Raw genomic sequence first — 20628 nt, forward strand, 5'->3', positions numbered from 1 at the left:
TATGTCTATACTGACACTACAGTGTACTGAAAGCTGTGGTAGCACAGAACTCCATACAGGCTAACTCACCTGGCTTTCCAGGTAAATGAGCCTGTGCAGAGTTCCCTGCTGCCATGACTATGCTGCTTCTGGTACCTGAGCTAGCTCAGTTTTCATTATACCACACTGCAGGAGATGGCATGGAGGAGTAGTTCTCAGCCTCATTAGACTCAAGGCACCCTTCAGTGAACTTGTGGAACCCCTTTATAACGGTAATGAATTGAGTGGCATCCCCTTTCAAAAAGTAACTTCTTTATTACAGAAAGAGCTTGAGGGTTTAAGGTTCCCATATCTCATTTCAAAATGACTTATGCCCCTAACTGCTGAGCTGCTTTGGAAAATGAACCTTTTCTCCATCGGTAAATAAGGATGGCTCCCATCCAGTTTTAGTTATGGCTTTGGTGCTCTATGAATGAAAAATACCATCCAAATGTTTACTGTTTAATAATGTTAATTATTGACTTATGTGCAAAGTTACTTATTACCTTGGGGCGGGTGGGCGGGTGGACTTTTTGAAATTCCGTTTGTTTAAAAACAACGTGTGCAGGTAATTTTTAGGATGCAAAAGAAGAAGTTGTTTCCAAAGCTGGACCCTTTAGTTTTATAGGCTTAAGGATGATGGGGGATAGAAATGCCAATATACAAAAAGACTTAAAGTGAACTGAAAATATGTCATTTGTCTAAATTGTATTGTGCATTTATTTTTGCCACAATTCTTTTTTTGTTTCACAAGTACTGCCATTGCTTCTGCGACACTGATGATTATGACTACTTCTCAACAGGCAAGACCATCACTGTGATTCCTATGCTAATTAACTGCTGCACTTGAGAAAAGCCATCAAGTTTAAGTGCTGTGGTAAGCTGAATTAAGGAGTGCTGTTTCCCCAGGAGAATACATCACTCCACACATCCCAGGCTGTAGTGATTATAGAAACCAAACATGGTTCTGAACTGCTTCTCCTTCCAGCCTATTCAGCAGATTTGGCTCCCTCTGGCTTCCATCTGCTCCCCAAGATGAAGGACAACCTTCATGGGAAAAGTTTCAATGATAATCAGATGATTTCAGCAGCTGAGGAATTTCTGGACATACAGGATGAGGACTTCCAGAAGACAGGTATAGCCAGGCTGCAATTGCACTGGAGCAAGTGCATTTATGTCAAGGGAAGCTATTAAAAAATAATGCAAATGACATTTCTTTCTTTGCAAAGCTAAAAACCTTCTGAACACTCCTTGTTCCACACACTAAAGCCCTGAATGATGGCATGGGCATCCTAATGTAATTTAAAGCCAGTTCCTGCATTAGGTTGAGAAATGGGCAGAGAAATTAGGTTTGGTTTAGATAAATTTGGTATTTAGTTAATTCACAGGAGTAACTGAGATCAATAAACCTTTAGAGAAGAGTTTCTCCAAGTTTAGCAGAAAAGAAAGGGAGAGGTGATCAAGAAAATATTAGATTTCAAATTGGAATTTATTTTAGAAGTCTATCAAACCCCAACTCCCTACGGTTTTATGGCTACATAAGTCAGAAGTAACTACACTGAATTCAATGAAGTTTTTATGCTGTGAAACTGTTGTACACAAGAACAGAAGGAAGCCTTTAAACATATGAATAAAAAAAAATGCTACTCTAAACATAGGAATCAAAAAAATCATACTACTCCTCAAAGTTCATGCCATGAAAGTGCTAGCCATATTAATTAGGATGTTATTTATTTGTTAATTAATTAATTACTGTATTTTATTCTGTATATATGCATCATACGTTGAGTTTTGAACCTCACACTGCAGTGAAATGCAGTCTTACAAAAAAAATCTTTCCTTGGCAAAAACTAACTCTTTCAGGAGTTTATTCAAACAAAAACATTATTTTATGTATCATAGATCTTTAAAATGGAAATGAAAAAGATACTAAGCACTTTCAGCAGAGAACTTCTTATTAACTAGTTATTTAACATGTTTAAGATTAAATCTCATTTCCATTTTTTTTTCATAGTGGTAGGTACCTAATACACTTGAAGTTGATATTCACTTCTGATCAAGGAGAACCTTGCAACTAAAATTCTGCACTGCATTTTGAAAATGTATAAGACATCTAAAGAGGCATGAAACCATCCCATGTATGTCAGGAGGGATTAATAACAGTCTATAAGAACTGTTTGTCTTTCATTTCTATGATTTTATGAAATATGAAGTTAGAAAAAAAAATAGGTAAGATATGTATGTGCCACAGCTGACCATCAATTATATGCCAATACATCCCTCACCTTGCTGCTTGCCTTGGATGAAGTGGGAGATGGAAGAAGGTACAAAACAAAATGAAACAAAATTTCTCACTGCTTCTAATTTATCTGCTTCCTTTCTCACATCTCTGTGTGTGGGTTGGTGGGGGATGGGAAGTGAGGGTGAGGAGGGGAGGACAAGGGTGGGAGTTTCCTTCATGCTTCAGCAGTGGTGCTGAATGTGTGGGAAACAATACTTGGTCTGATTCCAGGCATTTACTTTCGTAAAAGCTGTTTGAGTAGTGAGCACAGGCCTGTAACTTTTCCAGGTACCCACTCTAGCGTCTGAGTTACCTGAAGAATATTTGAGAGTACATTCTCAATTAGTGTTGATGAAAAGCTCAGCAAATTTCTGCTTCTTATTTTCATAAAATATGCTTTCTCCCCTTAATGGACATGTTTGCAGAATAATACTTTGGAGTTCAGCTGACAAGACCACATCTTCCTCTGTGAAATGATACACTTGATTTGATCTGTATTGATGAAAATGAAAGTTGCTTTCATGTGCTCAAGGGGGATGTGGAAAAAAAAGTTGGGTGTTGTCACAGGAAGAGATCTATATCACTGCAAAGGAAATACATTAAATCAACATACTGGTAGTTCTGTCACAAAACAACCAAACATCACGCTGTGATCTCCTGTATTGACCGTGATTAGCAGGGCTGAATTAAAAGTAGCTGCTTTGTAAAAATGTTTGGGCAAGCAGGCACTGAGGAATGCAGGGAAGAGCAATCAGTGAAAAATAAGCACTACCCATCTTGGCCTCACAGAACCCAAATTTGTTGACCCACAGAGGTAACCTATTTTATTGTGCATTTTCTGGGGAAAAGGTGAGTTGGAGTTCTTTTTTGGGATTTGGGGTTGATTTAAATGAACAAATCATCTTATTTGATTTGTTTTACATAACTCCATGTGTTTTAATACAAGTTACAGAATCTTGGGAGGAGTCTTCACTATAGAAGTAACAATGCTCTTGTACTACGAAATTGATACCAAACTGCTAGAAAATTAGACACAAGGTAGACCAAAATGAAGCCTTTACTTGGGAAAGTATTCATTATTCCCAAGTGAATCCCAATTCACTATCCCTCATTCTCACTATCCATAACCTCTTGACATAGATGGAAACCATTACAATTTGTAAGCTAGGTTTTATGGTGATGACTGTTTTAACAGGGAGTCATACACTATGGCTTCAATCAGCACCCAAAATCTAAATACTTTGCAAATCTTATTCACCCTGTCCAGGTTTCTAGGACTGTCCTTCAGAATTCATGATAAGTTTTCCCTTGAGAGTCCAAGAATAACTCATTTCTGACAGAACGCAGGGTCAAGTGACACTCTATAGACAAACTTGTTCAGCGGCATGGCACTTTTTATACCTAATTCGTCAGCCTACAGAAGTTCATGTCTCTCTGAATGAGTTACTCTATATGGTCCACATTGCCCTGTCTTCTGCCTAACTTCAGCATAACATGGCTAACTGCCTCGTTTAGCCCATTTATGGTAAGAGTATTGAGAAAAACAACCTTGCTTTGATATATTTTGCTACCTCTGGCTCCAGCCAGCATTGTGATTTACTGAAAATGAGAACAAAATGCTATCTGAACTTTCTTTGTCCTTCTGAACCTAGCCCACAGGTTTCATGTAAGTTAGGTTCAAGGGCATGGCATACAAATGCTAGTTAGGCTTCACTGTTTCTCATAGACACAACTCTTAATAAAATATAGTGAGAAGCCGGTCTGCCTCAAGAGGTGGCGGTTGACGTTCCTGCATTTGTCTGAGGCAGTATTTCTGCTATACTACTTTCCAGCCTCTTCATCTGTCCACCCTGCTGACCAGCCTGCCTTTTCTGAGGAGGTAGCACCCAATGGGGGGCTAGGAGTAGGGTAGCACCCCAGCCACTCTGCCCAGGGATGGAGTTTGTGACTTGGCCAAATGTCATCCTGCACTGCTTTCCTGGACATCATCTGAAGCACACACAATGTTGATTGTATATTAGACACAAGACAAACAAAAAATCTCTCTCTCTTCCTCCTTTTCAGCACCTGAAGAAGTTGGTTGTTATCTGTGAAAGCTCATGCCTCTCTGCACCAGTAAGTCTCTAGGCCACTTTGCCCTATCTTCTGCCCAAATTCAGACTAAGTTTCTCCCTCTCTCTCTCTCTCTCATACACACACATGCACACTTTATTATGGTGTGAAAAGGATGATGATTGTCAAAGTGAATAGTTCTCCAATCAAAGTCCAGAGAAATATTGGTTTTTGGGCAAGGATTCCAAAGAAAGGAAAAAGGAGAAAAAGGTTAATTATTTAATGATACATATACATAATGATTTGAGACTTTTAAGTATATGGAACAATCTTGGAAGAATATTTTGTGTACAGAACATGCACATACATACATTCATGTATATGTACACATGTAAACTCGCCCCTCCACCTCCCAAAACCCCTGAACAAGCAACATAACACAGCAGTGCTACCACCCTACCACCTTCTCTATATTTCCCTTTGTAGGCAGGGCAGGAATTTTTCACTTCCTACATCCTTCCCAACTCAGTCTGATCATATCCTGTCAGCAGAGGAATGCACACTGTGTTTCTGCTGTTTTGATTTGTAGGCACTGTGGCCGTAGAATTCAGTCGAGTCCCACTGTAACAAGATGGACTGTAATTAAAGCAAATCATATAAGACATAAGAAAAAAATAGTGTTGAAGATGCATTGTGAGGGAGGTTTACCACATTTTAAAGATGTCTTTAGATGACTGGACTGGAATCTTGGTCCCATTGAAGTCAATGATAATTTTGCCATTAAATATGTAGGAATCAGGGTCTCGTACCTGAACTGTGTGCTTATAATAGTTGAAAATGTGCATTGATTGCATCATCATATCTACTTCTCTAGGGAAGAATTGACACCATCCTTCCCCCAGTGCCTGTTTCTGTCAAAAAACTTGTAGACCAGGCCTTTTTTCTTCTTTTCCCAGCTTCCAGGTCAAATCTTAGGTCAGGTCATAAGTGTTACCACTAGGGAAAAGGAAGGAAGCATGTTTTAACCGCACCAGTCCAAGCAAGCCTGTCTGTATTTGGGATGAGTTATGTCATCCATTCTCCTTAAACAGCAACATAACATAGCACACACTATAAAGTTTCATACACTCCCCAATCTGGCTCACAACAAAATACATCCAAAAATATTCAAGGTGGGGCAGAATGCTTTTCTTTTTTGGAACATATTCCATGCTGAAAGGGTGTAATGGAAGGTAGCCCCTTTCATGATGAAATTAAGCTACTCTTAACTTCAGTCATTTTGGATTTGATGTTCCACTTCTTGGTGACTTTTCAGCAACTACCTCTGTGCTTATGCTTATGCCCATTGATTGACTTTGGATGGGTCCTGTTTGCACATTTAGAAAGTTATTTAATCATTCTTTCTTTTCATTACTCTTAATTTATCTCTTTCTTATGTTTCTAACTTTCTTTTCTGACTTTAGACTAGGGCAGTGATGATGAATACAGATGAGACAATATTTGATGCTATATCTAGAAGCTGTACTTTTTGGCAGGGGGGAAGTATATCAGAAGGTGTACTAATTTTTTCAGATTTGAAATATTTACAAGTCTGGTTTAAATGTCTCAGGAAAGTCTACTTGCCTGTTGTTTTTATGGTAACTACACATACCAAGGTAGAATGAACATTTAATTCCTATATCTATCTCTAACTTCTTTCACTTTTTTTTCTAAACTGCCACGTGCTTGTGTTTGGACAGAAATCCTAGGACAGACTGATGTATCTAGCTTCAGTTTTTTAGTTAAAAACTGGAAGTCACATTGAGGAGGTTCAGGCCTCCATTTTTATGTAAATCAAATTTTTGCAGTGTTTATCATGATTTAACACTGATAGCACATATAAAAATCTGCAATTGCCTCTAAAGATGGCCTACTGAAGTATGCCTTTGCTTGTACATGCATTTTCTTATTTGATTTTGGTTTCCAGTAATTTTGAAAATTAGAATCGGAAGTATTTAGGTCAGTTCATAAGCTGGTATAAATGGCAAAACTCCCCTAAAGTCAAATATGCTGATTTCCTCTGGCTAAGGATCTGTCCTTTAAAAATGTATTGTTAATTTAAACATGGCAAGCAACAATAAACCGTAGAAGTAAGCACTGAAATGATTTGCTTTCTTTATTTCTATTATTTTATTTATTTTAATTCAGCCCCGTTCCATTCCATGCCTTCATTTTTAGACCCTCTGTAACAAGCTTGTAAAAGTGACAGGGGAGGCTCAGATCTTTGCCCGGCAAACAATATATATTATTTGCTACATGAAAGTAATGCACAACTCTCTTAAATGTTCCCTCGCAGACTCCTATTGCATTCCACAATGTGCCTGCACTTGAACCACCTCCATTCATATCAGAGTCTTTTTATCCCAGCACACATTGAGCAAGCTGCTCTGAAGCTTAATTCTCCTGACCCTTCAGTGCAGTCGGATATTGTCACCTAATCCCTTTTTTTCCTTCTGTCCCATGTGTGGTTTTGACTTCTTTCTCTTCTCAATTCCTTTTTCCTCTTCCCTTTTTCTTTCTTTCTTATTCTATAAGCCTCTCTCCAGGCTCCACATTCCAGAATTCATCCTTGCATTAGTGCTGCAATACAATGCTTTCCCAGTGTTAGAGGATTAGACATTAAGGAGACTGTGGCAACTCCAGCGTTACTATATGCACAGGGGGAACATAAGGGGACTGAGGAGTGCTTGCGAAAGAGTGAGGCGACTAAGGAACAAGAAGAAAAAATGGCATCTTAGCAAAACCAGAGGAGATGACAATAAGTTTTGTCTGAGGAACAGTAGCTGCCTGTGTTCAGTTTAGGATTCTAAATTATACACAGAAGATGGTAAAACAGTTGCGAAAGCAGAGCAATGAAACATGACATAGTGTGCTTAAGATCAGGAAATGAAATACTTATTTTAAAAAAAAGATACCCACCTTGGCAAGAAGACTCTGAGAGAGGGACATTTTGAAGTGTATGTGCATGAGTGAAGAAGCCTTTCTGAAAGCCAGAAAGATCTTATTTAATTGCCAATACTAAAAAATCCTATTTTTCCCGGCTTTTTTTTTTTTTGAAAACACATTCTTTTATGACCTAGGAATTCCCAAAGATTGTTAGTTTCAGAAAAGGATTCTAGCATCTTTTAACTTTTAAATATCTTTTTGTAAGTTGATTTTCATTGCTTTTCACATTGAGGCGACAGATCTGATTAAATAAATCTTCATTTTATTTACTGTATTGCGAGCAAATATGCTATGTCTTAGGGCGTAAAATCCTAAGAATTATATTGGGAAGGGTTTGGGTTTTGACCCCTCTCCTTTGCCACCCCATCCTTTATGCAAAAACCCTATAAAAATGAATAGGGATAAAATTAATAAGGTTCTTTAGAAACATAATCAGGTCCTATATGAATGAATTAGAAACCTCCAGAACTTAATCAGGAGTCCCTGCCCTAGGTTTTCTGAAGCAAGATAAACAATTCTGCTGGAGCTGTAATTCTCTATTAAATTTGATAGCATGACTTAAAAATAAAAACCCTGTAGAAAGATTCTCATTTTCTATGCAAGACTGTGAGACCTTTCCATTAAGGTTATTCTGCTTGTTTGTTTATATGGTGGGAAATCTAAATTGAAGAAGTATGCTTTGTATTTTGCATTGGAGGCGGTGAGGTTCGTGGTCACCTAATCTATTACGGAAGTGAGTTCTACACTCATGGGCCAGCTGCCGAAAAAGTTCTGTCACCCACACTCATGAGTCTCACCCTTGTGGTTGACAGTTTCATTGTTCCTGAGGAACGTACGTGTCATGGAAGGTCATGGTTGCATTATTATTATTCAGCTACATTTGAATAAATGTACTTGGCTCTATAAAGAATGCTACAGGCCTACTTATCCTGCTGTACCCCACAGGCATGTGGTGAGGCTTAAATGATTGCAAAGTGTTTTGAGTTCCTTGGAGAAAAGGCACTGTATAAATGCAAAAGAGACACTCACTTGTTTGTATAATACCTTTACCATCCATTTTAATACATGCAGGATCAGACCGTAGTATTGTACATGGGCCTGATTATTCACAAATATATAGAAAGATAAGGTCACATCTCTGAGGCATTTGCAGTGTAAATGACTGACCTACAATATACTAAACTTTTATTGTAAGGTGCTGTATGACTTCATTGCTCAACAGATTGTAGGTTTGAGCCCTCAAGCAGAGAGATATGGTGCAATTCAGAATCAGGCCTGAGAATGGGAACAGACAGTATTAGTGCACAGATAAGTGATGGAAAGCAGAGAGATATGGTGCAATTCAGAATCAGGCCTGAGCATGTGAGCAGAAAGCATTAGTGCACAGATAAGCGACGGAAGGGTGGCCAAAATAAAGGCTGTCTGAAGAGGAAGCTGAAGGTGGAGAATTGGATTGCTTTGTGAATGTCCTTCATGTATGTGCACATGCTTTTATGTATTTTCATGGAAGTTTATGATGACATCTTCACAGGTGTCTAACAGAACTGGATATTCAATTTCCATGGAAATTCTCAGTGTCCAGATCATGTAAATGGCTTTGAAAATCCAGTCTGTAGATTCAGACAGATAACAGACTCATAAAGAGATCTTAGAAAGAATTGCCCCCTCTCTGGTAGATGGAGAAAGAAAAATGTTACCCCCCAGTACAATAGTCCCTACCAGAATTCTGTACTGAAAAGGAAGTGAGAAAGTATCATTTTAATTATCCACAAATTCTCTACCAGCTGAACAAAGGTGGATCCTTTAGCTGGGATAAATTAGCATATCTTCCATCATAGAATCATAGAACAGTAGGGCTGGAAGTGACTTTAAGAGGTTGTCTAGTCCAGCCCCCAGCTCAAGGCAGGATCATCCCTATCCAAGACATCCCATACAAGAGCTTGTCTAACTTACCCCTTAAACTACACATTCACCCTTGTAGAGTTGCAAGACATATTTCCCCAAAACTGCCACAGGTAAAGAGGGCTGTCAAAGTTCCGCCACTGCAAGTGTTGTTAAAATATATTTGAGAGATCCAGGAAAGAGCCATGCTCCCTGTCCCCTGCTACAGAGGAAGCCAAAATCCCCACAGTCTGTGCCAATCTGATTATGGGATACAATTCTTCCTTGACTCCAAATGCAATGATCAGTCTGACTGAGCAGAGGACCAACAATTTCTAACTAAGAATTTCTGGGCTTTAGTCCTGGCAGGAGCATTGGCACACTCCTGTCGAGATTTTCAGTGATGGGTGAAGCCAACACACAGTGTTTCTGAGGAAGGAAAATAAGCCCCTAACACTGGAGCAACAGGTGGTAAAAAAATTCCTTCCTGGCCCCATATGGCAACCAGAAATGCCCAGAAGCACAGGAACAAACAAACACTCTCCACTTTGCTCTGCAACTTTGGAACAGCAAACTCAATTCCACACATCTCACCCTGTACTTGGAGGGGTGGTTATGGCATGGTTTACATTAGCTGGCCATTTGTGCATAAAATGCATTGACAATTTTGTATAGTTATGATTTTATAAATAACAAGCAAAAGTCTGGCACAAAGAAAAAGACTGCTCCACATTTATGTGAAAAACCTTTTAGCAACAGGGTATATATGTAACCTCATTGAGGTCACACTGGTAACACACTTTCTGTAATATGAAGCTAAAGCTATGCATTTCATGGTTAGATAGAGACCAATATTTTGGAATAGATATTAGTGGGCACGTCTACATGTGCATTAATGAGCTGTTGTTACTGCTCATTACTTACTACATTACTTACTACATTAAGTTTAGTACCCCTAATATGAGGTACTAATGAAATATGCAGTAACTGGCGCTACTGTGCTGTAGTGCTGGCACACGGTCTTTTTGTGATGTGCTTAATGTACGGTAGACTAATTCTACTAAACATTAGTGCATTAGCCTGGCTTTTGCCATAATGTGCTAATGCGCAGTAGAATTACTCTACCGCTCATTAAGTGTCTCATGTAGACACAGCCGGTGAGTATTAAGGTTACAAAAACATAGATAATATGTAATAGTCACCCAGAGGACTATGCTCAGGCTACAGTTTTAACCTGTTCCCCAAACTGCCACAGGAAAACATTGTTTTGATTTTATTATGGACATGATTAAAGTATATTTGCAGTTTGGAAGATAGTAGATTTGCACTTGTGCTTAATACAGCTAGTTGCTATGAAGTGAAATGAAGCATAGATCGAAAGAATCCCTATGCCTTCCTGCTTTGAAAACGTATTTGATTTCAGAACTAGGATGTGATGCATATAATTATTTGCTAATTTAGCTGTGTGTGACAGTGTGACTCAAGTAAAACTAAACTGCCGTCTTGCTAAACGTGGCACAAAAAGTTTATGTCTTATCCGATGACCAGAGGAGATTGTATTGAAAAGATGGTTTGTAATCTTTTTAGTTCTCCTGGTGTCTCAGGTTGTGAAGTATCTACTTCAGCAGCTTTAATTCTTGGACTTTCCAGAGCCAAAAAGCATTGGCAGATCCAGGTTATTGTAAAGGGGAGTGTGGGAGCATCCGCTAGTGCTGTATAGGTGGTTGCAGCCCCCGCTCCTCTCTCTTCCATTCACCCCCGTCCCCTGCCCACCTTACTGCTGTCCCCAGCTGACCTGGGTCCCTGCTTCACAGCCACTCTAGCCTGACTACATATGGAGCCAGGCTCATTCAGACTGCAGTGACAGCAGCAGTGGGTGGGTTTCCTTCCCCAATTTCTGTCCCCTCACTGGCAGGGAAGACCTAAAGAACAGACCAGGGAGAAGGAACCCACCTACTGCTGCTACTGTCTTGGGCTGAGCTCACTATGGAGCCAAGCTGGAGCATGGCAGAAGGGCTATGGAGTCTCTGCCCCTAGGTCAGCTGTGACAGTGCAGTAGGTATGAGAAAGAGGGAGTGGGAGGGGTTGGGACATGCTATGGAGGGAAAAGACTGGGGAGAATTCTTACTTCCTTTGTGGTTTAAGGAAAAGTCCCTGCCCGCTGTCCCAGCAGTGTTAACTCTATACCACTGCATCTCCTTTGGATCCACTCCTGCAAAAATGTATGCAGGTGAAAGTAGAAAACAGCTACCAGTAGTTAACCAGTGAAGACTTGACTTGATTCTGGTACAGGTCTAGTTTTCTTATAGCCTCATTAGGTATTCCCCCAGTTTTCCCAATATAACATGCTAGAGGAGAGAATGTAAAATTTTAGAGATGAGCTCAGTATGAATCATATGACAAAACCAAGATATCAAGTTAGAAGCAGAATGCAATGTTTGTAGGCCTTGCTCCTCCAACATAAATCCTAACCTTTCTTAGAAACCCGTGCCCTACAAGTTAATGATTACTTCATCTCTTTAATAGCTCCTGAAAAGAGAAGCAAAAAACCCAGAGACTGAGAACTACACTCAAATGATAACAAAAAAGACTCAGAGAAGTTGAGAACGAGCTAGAGAAACCCCCAAACAGCTTATTCTACACTTAAGAAACTATGGTAAAATTATCTGGCATTATTAAATATATCAACCACAAGCAGGATTTGTAAAGCTATACATCTCCAGCTTTTCATCATCTGGGATTCTGCAGTTATTAGTGGTCAGTGAGTCACTGCTGATATTTGCAGACAGAAGTGACAATTTTTGCCTGATGTGGTCACAGAAAGCAGTTTATTGCTGTGACTAAACACAAGTGCATGGCTGCAAACATGGCTTAAAAATGGCTGATTGGGTGAAAATTTGCCCTGTCATTGCATGAGGTATCAGATAAACATGTTACAAAATGTAGCGTCTTTTGTAAGTTGTATCTGCGGAGCTCCGGATTTGTCACTGTTTTCAGAATGAGAGAAGAGAAAGGGAGCAGAACGAGTTCAGTCCGGGGGGTTTTCAGCTTCCTCTTAGAGGTGGTGGGGTGCTCCAATTCACTCACCCCACCCTTCAGCACCAGCTGGCAAGCCCCAAGAATGAGCTCGCTCCGCTGCCTTTCCCCGCTCCCATTCTGGAAACAATGATCACTGGCCTTTACTATGGGTACCTGGCTGCAGGCTCCCAACCCCAGCTAGATTTCCCTTCCCCCTGGAACCAACAGTGAACTTCTGTTTGGTCTGGGGTTATGTTGCAACTCAAAACACTTTGCAAAAATTGTTCTGCACCCTAAATATAAAACCCTAAATATACTTGAAGAGGTGCACAAAAGCACAATCTTTAAGTGTGAAATAATTACTAACCAAAAGAAGAAAAATATGATTGTTTCATCTTCTGACACAAGTAATCAAAATGTCTCTTCTGGCTGAAGAAGTTACAGCGCTTTTAAAATTGTAATGATGGAAAACACAGAAGATAGAAGTTGGCTTGATTCATCCATGTGTTGATTCAGCCTTTTGCCTGTGTAATTCAACTGAAATCATTGGATTTACTCATTGTTCCACTGTGCTACACTGCCCTGTACAGTAAAAGGAAAGGTTGTGCAAATGGTTAGTGTGATTTTAGTTAAGGATTTACAGTATAGTGCTGTGTTTGCTTGGCACGTGAAATAACTAAACAAGGTGGCGGGCAGTGGTGAACTTGCCTCACTATACTGCAGGACACTTTGTCTGATAGTGGGTAACTAGTCATCTAAGGAAATGAATAATTACTAATAGTGATGGGTTGGGTTTTCACATTCAAGTTAGGTACTTTCCAAAATGTCATCAATGTGGGGGTCCACATGTGGAATTCTAAATTATGTGTATTCTAAGAATTAGAAATGTGTAGAAATAATTCAAAATACTAAATCTGTTGAAAGATACCGCTGGTAATCAAAACAGATTATATAACCTTGGGAACTCAAAGAGTAGTTAGTTTATTTTACACTCTGCATTTATCATTTCAGTTTTTTATACTTCCTATAAGCACTCTTTCTCCTCTAAAATAAGACCCCCAAATATTATGTAGAATTGAATTTTAGTGGCTTTCTTAGTGAAAATGTTAAAATTTGCTCTAAGTAAACAAAGCCTCAAAACAAAGAATGCACTGACTGAGAAACCAGTGAGCCGTGTAGGAAGAGTCATTCAAAATTTAGTTCAATAGTTCCCATTTCTTCATACAAAAGCGACAGCTTAATATACTTTTCCCCAAAAGAAGCAAGAGTTCAGTGTGTAGTATCGCCCTAACCACTCGACCCTGTACAAGCATAAACTTAGTAATGCTTATATAAACTAACTGCGGAACCCTACAGCTGTTGCAAAACTCCACAGGCCAAATTCAGTTCTAGTTTATGTGGACTGAAAACATCAGGGTCAAAGTAGGGGCTCAGATTGGCCCTATATTTCTAGATAATGTACTACACTTCAGAAAAATGTACTGAATCTTTTTTGTTTGTCTCTTAATGTAGCCTATTTAGGTACTTCTATCTCATTAAATAACATCTCTACCCATACATGTAACTGCAAACTGAAGGAGTGTATACATGTTATGTGTGTCATTTTAATAACAAGGTGAAAATAAACGTGTGAATAAATAAAACAACTGTTTTTAGTTGCTTCTACGTTTTGTGAATCCTGCTTGCTTTTTTCAGTCTCAGTTGGAGTGGTCAAATTTCCTTTTTGCTTCCTTTACCTTTTAACCTGAGGGCCTTCATCAAAAATGCTCTGCTCATGTATTTGCATATACTAAACAAATAAATATCAGTCATCTCCCAGCTAGTGATAATATAACATTTAATAATGAAATATGAGGTCACTATGACATTTTTTCATGTGTATACATACACGTAGTCTCCAAATTAAGCGGAGAAATCCAGCACTCTCTTCTCAGAATGAATTATATATACTTTGAAAAACATGTTCTGGTATTTCTTTTTCTGATATATAATGTATCACTGAATGTAGTCATTTAGTTTGTTTCTTTTATGTCTAACTGGCTTCTTCTTTATCACAACAGATCTGATTTTCCAGAGTGCTCAGAGCTTCAAAGAGACTTATGTATTCATTGAGTCTGCTCCACGTTCTAATGAGAACACTGCAGCATCGCCTCAGTACCCCATGTATTAAGTCCCCACACATTTTAAAATGGCCATGGGGCACTTTAACTAAACCTTGTCAAGTGAGGTTTAGATAAAATGTTCCACGGGCATTTTTAAATGCACGGGGGCTTAATACACATGATGGTGAGGCATTTTAATTAGAACGGCTGCTTTGGAACCGATTTTATTAAAATGGCCTCCCTCCCACCTTCAAGCACGCATGGGGACAGGATGGTAACTTGTAGACAGTTTGTGTCATCAAACCACACAATGGCTTAAACTATTGTGATCCAATTTTCTAACTGAAAACAAAACATTTCTATAAAAGGCTTATTTATAGTTAGGGATCATAAACAAGATCCTAAGGTCAAACAGAGGGTTCTGAGGCAAGCAAGTAGGAACCAAAAGCCATGCGATTTTTCTTCTTTGTTTCGGAGAACGCAAGATTAGTGGCACTGAAATATGTCACTTGTCAGCCCTGAATGTCAATGGATCATTTTCATAGGTGTTACATGAATATGTGGGATATAACACAACTAGAAGATTTTCTGATTCATTAAGTGCAGCTTAACTGTTATTTAAACGTATTCTTTTGAAGCTGAAAACATACAGATGAGAAAAGAGAAAACTGTTTTTCCTCTAATTTTAGTTAAATCAACACATTAATTGCCGTTTATTTAAGTACCAAATTTCCTTCAGCTACTATAACTTCTCAAAAATAGTGTGGTAGCTAATTATCACTCTACGACTACAGCAAAACAAATTGAATGTCTTGTTAAAATGAACAATGCATGCTCTTGGGTACTGAGAGCTAAATCTGTTATCATTACTTAGATTAATTCCTTAAGGGTATAAACTGGGATAGCTCTCATGACTTCAGTTTATGCTACCTAAAGATTTTGCCCATCATATATAATTCAATGGAAAACTTCCAGTTTTGAATGTACTTAAAACAGAAGCAAAAATTACAGTTTGCCATAGGGTTCAGTACTTGAACCCTATGGAAATCAGTACTCGTGTCCAGTTTAGTACAGAATATCTTGCCTACACAGGAGATAACTAGGGATATCCCTCTCCCCCAGTGCGTGGAAGGCAAATGATAGAAAGATATGATAAATAAAGTAGAAATAGGAAATTGAGCAGACAATGAAGTTTCTACCCTGACTACTTCTTTCTGGGAAAAATGATATATGCACATTAAAAATAATAGTTAAGAGGGTATTTATGACTCTTTAAAGTTGCCCTGGATTTGTTTTCATCATGGTAGGCAACAGACAGGACTCAATTTAGTCACCATATTTAGTCCACTACTTTGCTTACAGAGGGACTAAGCAGTTCTGAATCTAATGGAAACTGGCAAAATGAACATGAGAGGAAACCTCAGAAATCATAATAAGCTAATATGTGAAGCTGGTAATTGAGTTCCATGAAAAACCATCAGTGTTTTTACTGGCCTCACATGTTACCATCCACTATGCAAAAGTTATGGCATAAAGAGCTTCAAAGATGTAATAATAATGATAATGAAAGCTACTTGGGGTTTATTCACCAGGTAAATCCAGGAAATAGATACATTCAGCAATAAAGGTCCTTAAGAATGGTTTCACATTCTGTACATACATGACATATAACACAGACCATATCTCTCTGAGATCAGCCAGAGATATGATTCTTCCAGGAATAACTTTTAATGCTGGCATCACTGAGGAACCCCTCTGTAATTTTATTCCCAACAGCGGTTAAACATTTTCAAAAAGTGCTTAGCAATCTTTTTATTGTTACCACTCATGAAACAAAAGTCACGTAAAAGTGAACTCAGTTACTCAGCAGATGCCAGGAGAACCTTCCATTACTCCTCAGCAGATGACATGGAGGCAATGATTCATAGATTCATGGAGTTTAAGGCCATAATGGATTATTAGATCTTCTAATCTGACCTCACAGCCTATTTAAATTTACTCTGTTATGTTTCTATTGAGTCCAATCATTTTGGGGGGGTAAAGGGCATGTCTACACGTGATGCTACATCACCATAGCAACACACTACAGCAACGTAGTGTCCAAGGCCATCTATAGGTGACCAGCAGCTACTTTGCCATAGTGGCTCAGTCCCCTTGTAAAGCACACCTCTACAGCAAAGTAGCTGCTAAAAATAACTGTGTGCCGTGTGTACAGTGCAGTATGGGCTGTTACTGCACTGTGATTTAGTACTTCCAAAAAGAAGTACTAAATCGTGGCACAGTAACAATGTCACCATAGTGACGCATGTAGACACATCCAAAGTGTTGATTTGAAGATACCATAGTAGGGAGAATCTATTACTTTCCCTGTTCATTTGTTACAATGTTTAATTACCACCACCACTAGAAACATGTGCCTTATTTCCATTGTGAGTTTGTGTCTTCATGGTCAAGCCATTAGTTGTATTGCTCTATTAGATTTAAAAGACATTTATTACCCAGTATTTGTTACTCATGGAAGTATATATATACTATAAGCAAGTGATCACTCAACCTTCTTTTTGTAATTATTTCTTCCAGATCACCTTCGGAGCTCCTGTTGAGTTATGTGTCAATTGTGGCCCCTAAATCCTTTGTATAGTGAAGGTATTTCCACCCACTCCATTCTCATGCCATGCATTTCTTGTTCCTACATGGATAACTTTGAGTGTATTCAAAAACATTTTGGTGGAATGAGCCCAGTTTACCCAGTGATCCAGTTTGCTTCATATCTCTGTCCTGTCTGCATTCATTTCTGTCAGTCTTTGTGCCATGCACATTTTGTCACCAGATATTTTATATTTAATTTAATATTTTTGATGGAAATCTTGAATACTGTTGGACCTAATAAAGATTATTTTGGAAACATGTTCGAATGTACCTTTGTTCAATGGTGATTCTCCACTGATGACTGTTTGTTTTTTAAATCTTCAGATAGCCAGTTCTTAAATCATTTACTATGTGCTTTATTGACACTATACAGCATGTTTTAGTGCATTTTAGTGCATTTTTTTACCTGTCATTACAGGTACTAAAGTCAATGCTCTATAATTACAGTGCATTAATGAATGCTCCTTATATAGTGCTACTTTTTAAACTACTGTTTCTTGTGATATACTGTATCTTCAGAGTTACCTTAATCCGCCTGATTTTTAATTTCCTCAGAAAATGAAACTGTTTTGCTTGACAAGACCTATTTTACATAAAACATGCAGACTGGCATTAATTATATTCAAATCTTTTTCAGTTTTTTATTATTAATCATATCCTGTATCAAATTTTCCACTATTTTCCTACTATCATGGTAACTAGCTTGAGTCATTCTCCTTGTGTTTTTGGTATATTTGTATATTAGTGCTTTTCATCTGGAATTGTGTGAGTATTTAAGATACTTTAAAAATGTACATCGGAGGGCCAGAGATTTTCTCAGCTAACTCTTCAGGGATATATGGGGTGCATCCAGATGAACAGGCATGTATATTTTCCTGGGGACAACTAGCACTGGCACATGTTTGTAGTGCCCCCAGCATAGTTGTCCCCAGGGAACGCCCCTGCATGCACACTCTGGTATTCGGCAAATTGCCCTGAATAGCGTAGGGGAGGCTGGGGCCAGCACCTGGGCTGGTTCCAGCAGCCTTACCTGGGGTCCTGGGGGCCTCTTGGGGCTGCAGACATGGTGATCCAGGCACATGGAGCCTGGCTGGCAGCTGGAGCATGGCTCTGGCCAGCCAGGCTCTAGTGGTGGTGAATACTCCTACCACATGCGCTGCCCCACTTCTTTTTGGCACATTTTTTTTTTGATACCAGGATTTCCTGGTATCTAAATTTGACTCCGCACTGCAAATACCCAGTGTGGAAAACTGAATCAAATGTGCAGGGTGTGTTTTTCAGTACCTGAAAAACCTTTGAGGAGCCACAAAGCACACCTGCGCACATGTGGACATGCCCATGGGTGTTAGTTATTTTGGCATGCTGATTTAAGAATATTTAGCTGCAGTAGTTGTTATTAAACATCTATTTTGGTTACAAACTTACTTCATCATTGTAATATTGCATATCGCCTTGCTTATTTTCAATACAGAACCCAAATATTTATTGAACATTACTGGTCGCATCCTGGCGAGTGCAGTTGTGTAGTATGCGGTACCACAGACACGTCTGTGGCACCATATACTACACATTCTGCTGTTATCTGTGCTTTGCTGGATATCCAGGGGTCAAAGAAACCAGTGCCCAAAAAAAGTGGGGGAGCAGTGCACACCTCTCAAAACTGGAGCCTGGTCAGCCGGAGCAATCCTCCAGCTGTCAGCCAGGCTCTGAGCAGCACGATTGCCACTGCTGCAGACCCGGGAGGCCCCCAGGCCTCAGGTAAGACTGCTGCATCCAGCCCAGTGCTGCCCCCAGCCTCCTCTACCCCACCCAGCGTAACATGCCGTGCACCAGAAGGCCCATGGCACAGGCATTCCCCAGGGACAGCTTGTGATGGCACAAGGTGTGCTGCTGCTAGTTGTCCCCAGGGGACCAAACGTCCACACTCATGTGGACACAGCCTACTATTTTCTCCATTGATATAATTTACTTTCTCCATCTTGGAATGGGCCTCCACTATTGTTGGGATGTATTTTCTTCATATATACTTAAAAGCTCCTTTATATTGTCCTTTTCTCTGTTAGTCATAGATTTCTCTATTGTCTTTAGTTTCCCTTATCAGTTTTTTCTAATTTACAGAGATTCAAATCTACTTCTCCTTTTTTCCTATTTGATTACCTGCTAGGACTGAATGTTTCTATTGAATATGGATACACAGAGACACGTATGGATATTGTATATTAATATTTAAGATCACTTTGTTTTGTGTTAAGGTTCCTTTGGAATAACTGATGGCTGCTTACATTTGACTGAAGAAGGGCAAGAATGTGAAGGTCACTGATTTAGCCCAAATGTGGGCCTCAGCAGAACAGCTGAATAATATAAGAGCTAAGGAAGAGTTTCCTGTCCCATGGAGAGATTGTAACTTTTTGTAACTGCCTTCAAGAAGACCCTTGTTGCTGAAGCTTGGTGAATTTGGAATAAGTTGCTTAGATTTTGCTTGGAGAGAGAGTAAGACAGCTACTGTTTCATTTATCTGCTTCATTAAGTTTAGACTATATTTGTCTCTGTTTGCTTTTCTACTTGTGCTTGGAGTGTGTCTATCTGTGCTCTGTTTCACAGAGTCTGGAGTTTATTTGCCTGAGTTTGCTTTCCACTGACTTTGGACTATGTTTGCAGTGTGCTCTGTTTCATTGAGTCTGGACTTTATGGGCCTGAGTTTGTTCCACAGCATTTGGACTATGTTTGTTTTGCTTTCCAGGGCTTGAAAATGTGCCTGTATATGGCTTGCCATTGCCTAGAAGAGCGTCTGTGTCTATATTGTGGTTAGCATGAGTGTACTGCTTTGCTGGCCTGCCTGTTGCCTAGCTCTCTTTTAACATCTGACTTGCCCTTTGCCTAGTTTCTGTATTATCACACTGGATTCAGTTAATAGTATGAGAGAGACTGAGGCAAAATAGGTCTGGCATAAACCATAAATTTTATAAGACATAAAAGGCAAGCTAAACAAAATCATGACAGCATATTCTCTGTTTCTCAGATATTAATATGGATATCCTACAAAAAATATGGGGTAACCTTCAGAAATATATTTTTTCAGTCTGCTTGTTATATCCTGCGTAAATCTGCTAACGTAAATGAAGTTGCAGGACATATGATTATGAAATACCACAAATTTGCCCTAGTCCTGGTATAAACAAATCCAGGTTACTTGAATTAAATGGATGCATGCGTTCTAACAGCCAGGTTGAATTAAGACACAAAATCAGAAATATTAGCCAGCCTTGTCATTTCTAAAAGAGGTCATAACTTGCTTAATGTTGCTGATATCTAGGAATAAATATGATTTATTACCTATCAAGATAATCTAGTTCCTCTCTTCATATCAGGGACTAGTCATTCTTTCATATGTACCTTTAATTCCAGTAATGAATAAATAAGGAGTATTGATTATATTATTTTATCCATTTAAAACATACTAGATCATTATATTAGTTTCCAAATCAGTTTGCCTTTAGTCTACTTTCACATACTACCATTAGAATCTGATGCAGTGTGGAGTTTGAAGGTCTTTTCATTTAGAGGCTACAAATAGTTGCCATATATATTCTGGGATTAATTATTTTTTCCCAGGGCAGAGTGCATGCATTCACATATCCATGT

The 20628-nt window shown here is 39.0% G+C and overlaps 1 long non-coding RNA gene across 1 annotated transcript; it reads left to right on the plus strand.

Annotated features, from left to right (window-relative positions):
* The first annotated feature begins 773 nt into the window (after nucleotides 1-773).
* LOC149871633 (uncharacterized) lies at nucleotides 774-16969 on the plus strand. Its single transcript, XR_016440546.1, has 4 exons — nucleotides 774-895; nucleotides 1007-1153; nucleotides 4364-4414; nucleotides 16918-16969. It is a non-coding gene; the product is annotated as an uncharacterized LOC149871633 (long non-coding RNA).
* Nucleotides 16970-20628: the final 3659 nt, after the last annotated feature.

This window comes from Crocodylus siamensis, chromosome 2 (assembly GCF_052110815.1).
Source record: "Crocodylus siamensis isolate JL-2025a chromosome 2, ASM5211081v1, whole genome shotgun sequence".
Taxonomy (NCBI): Eukaryota; Metazoa; Chordata; order Crocodylia; family Crocodylidae; genus Crocodylus; species Crocodylus siamensis.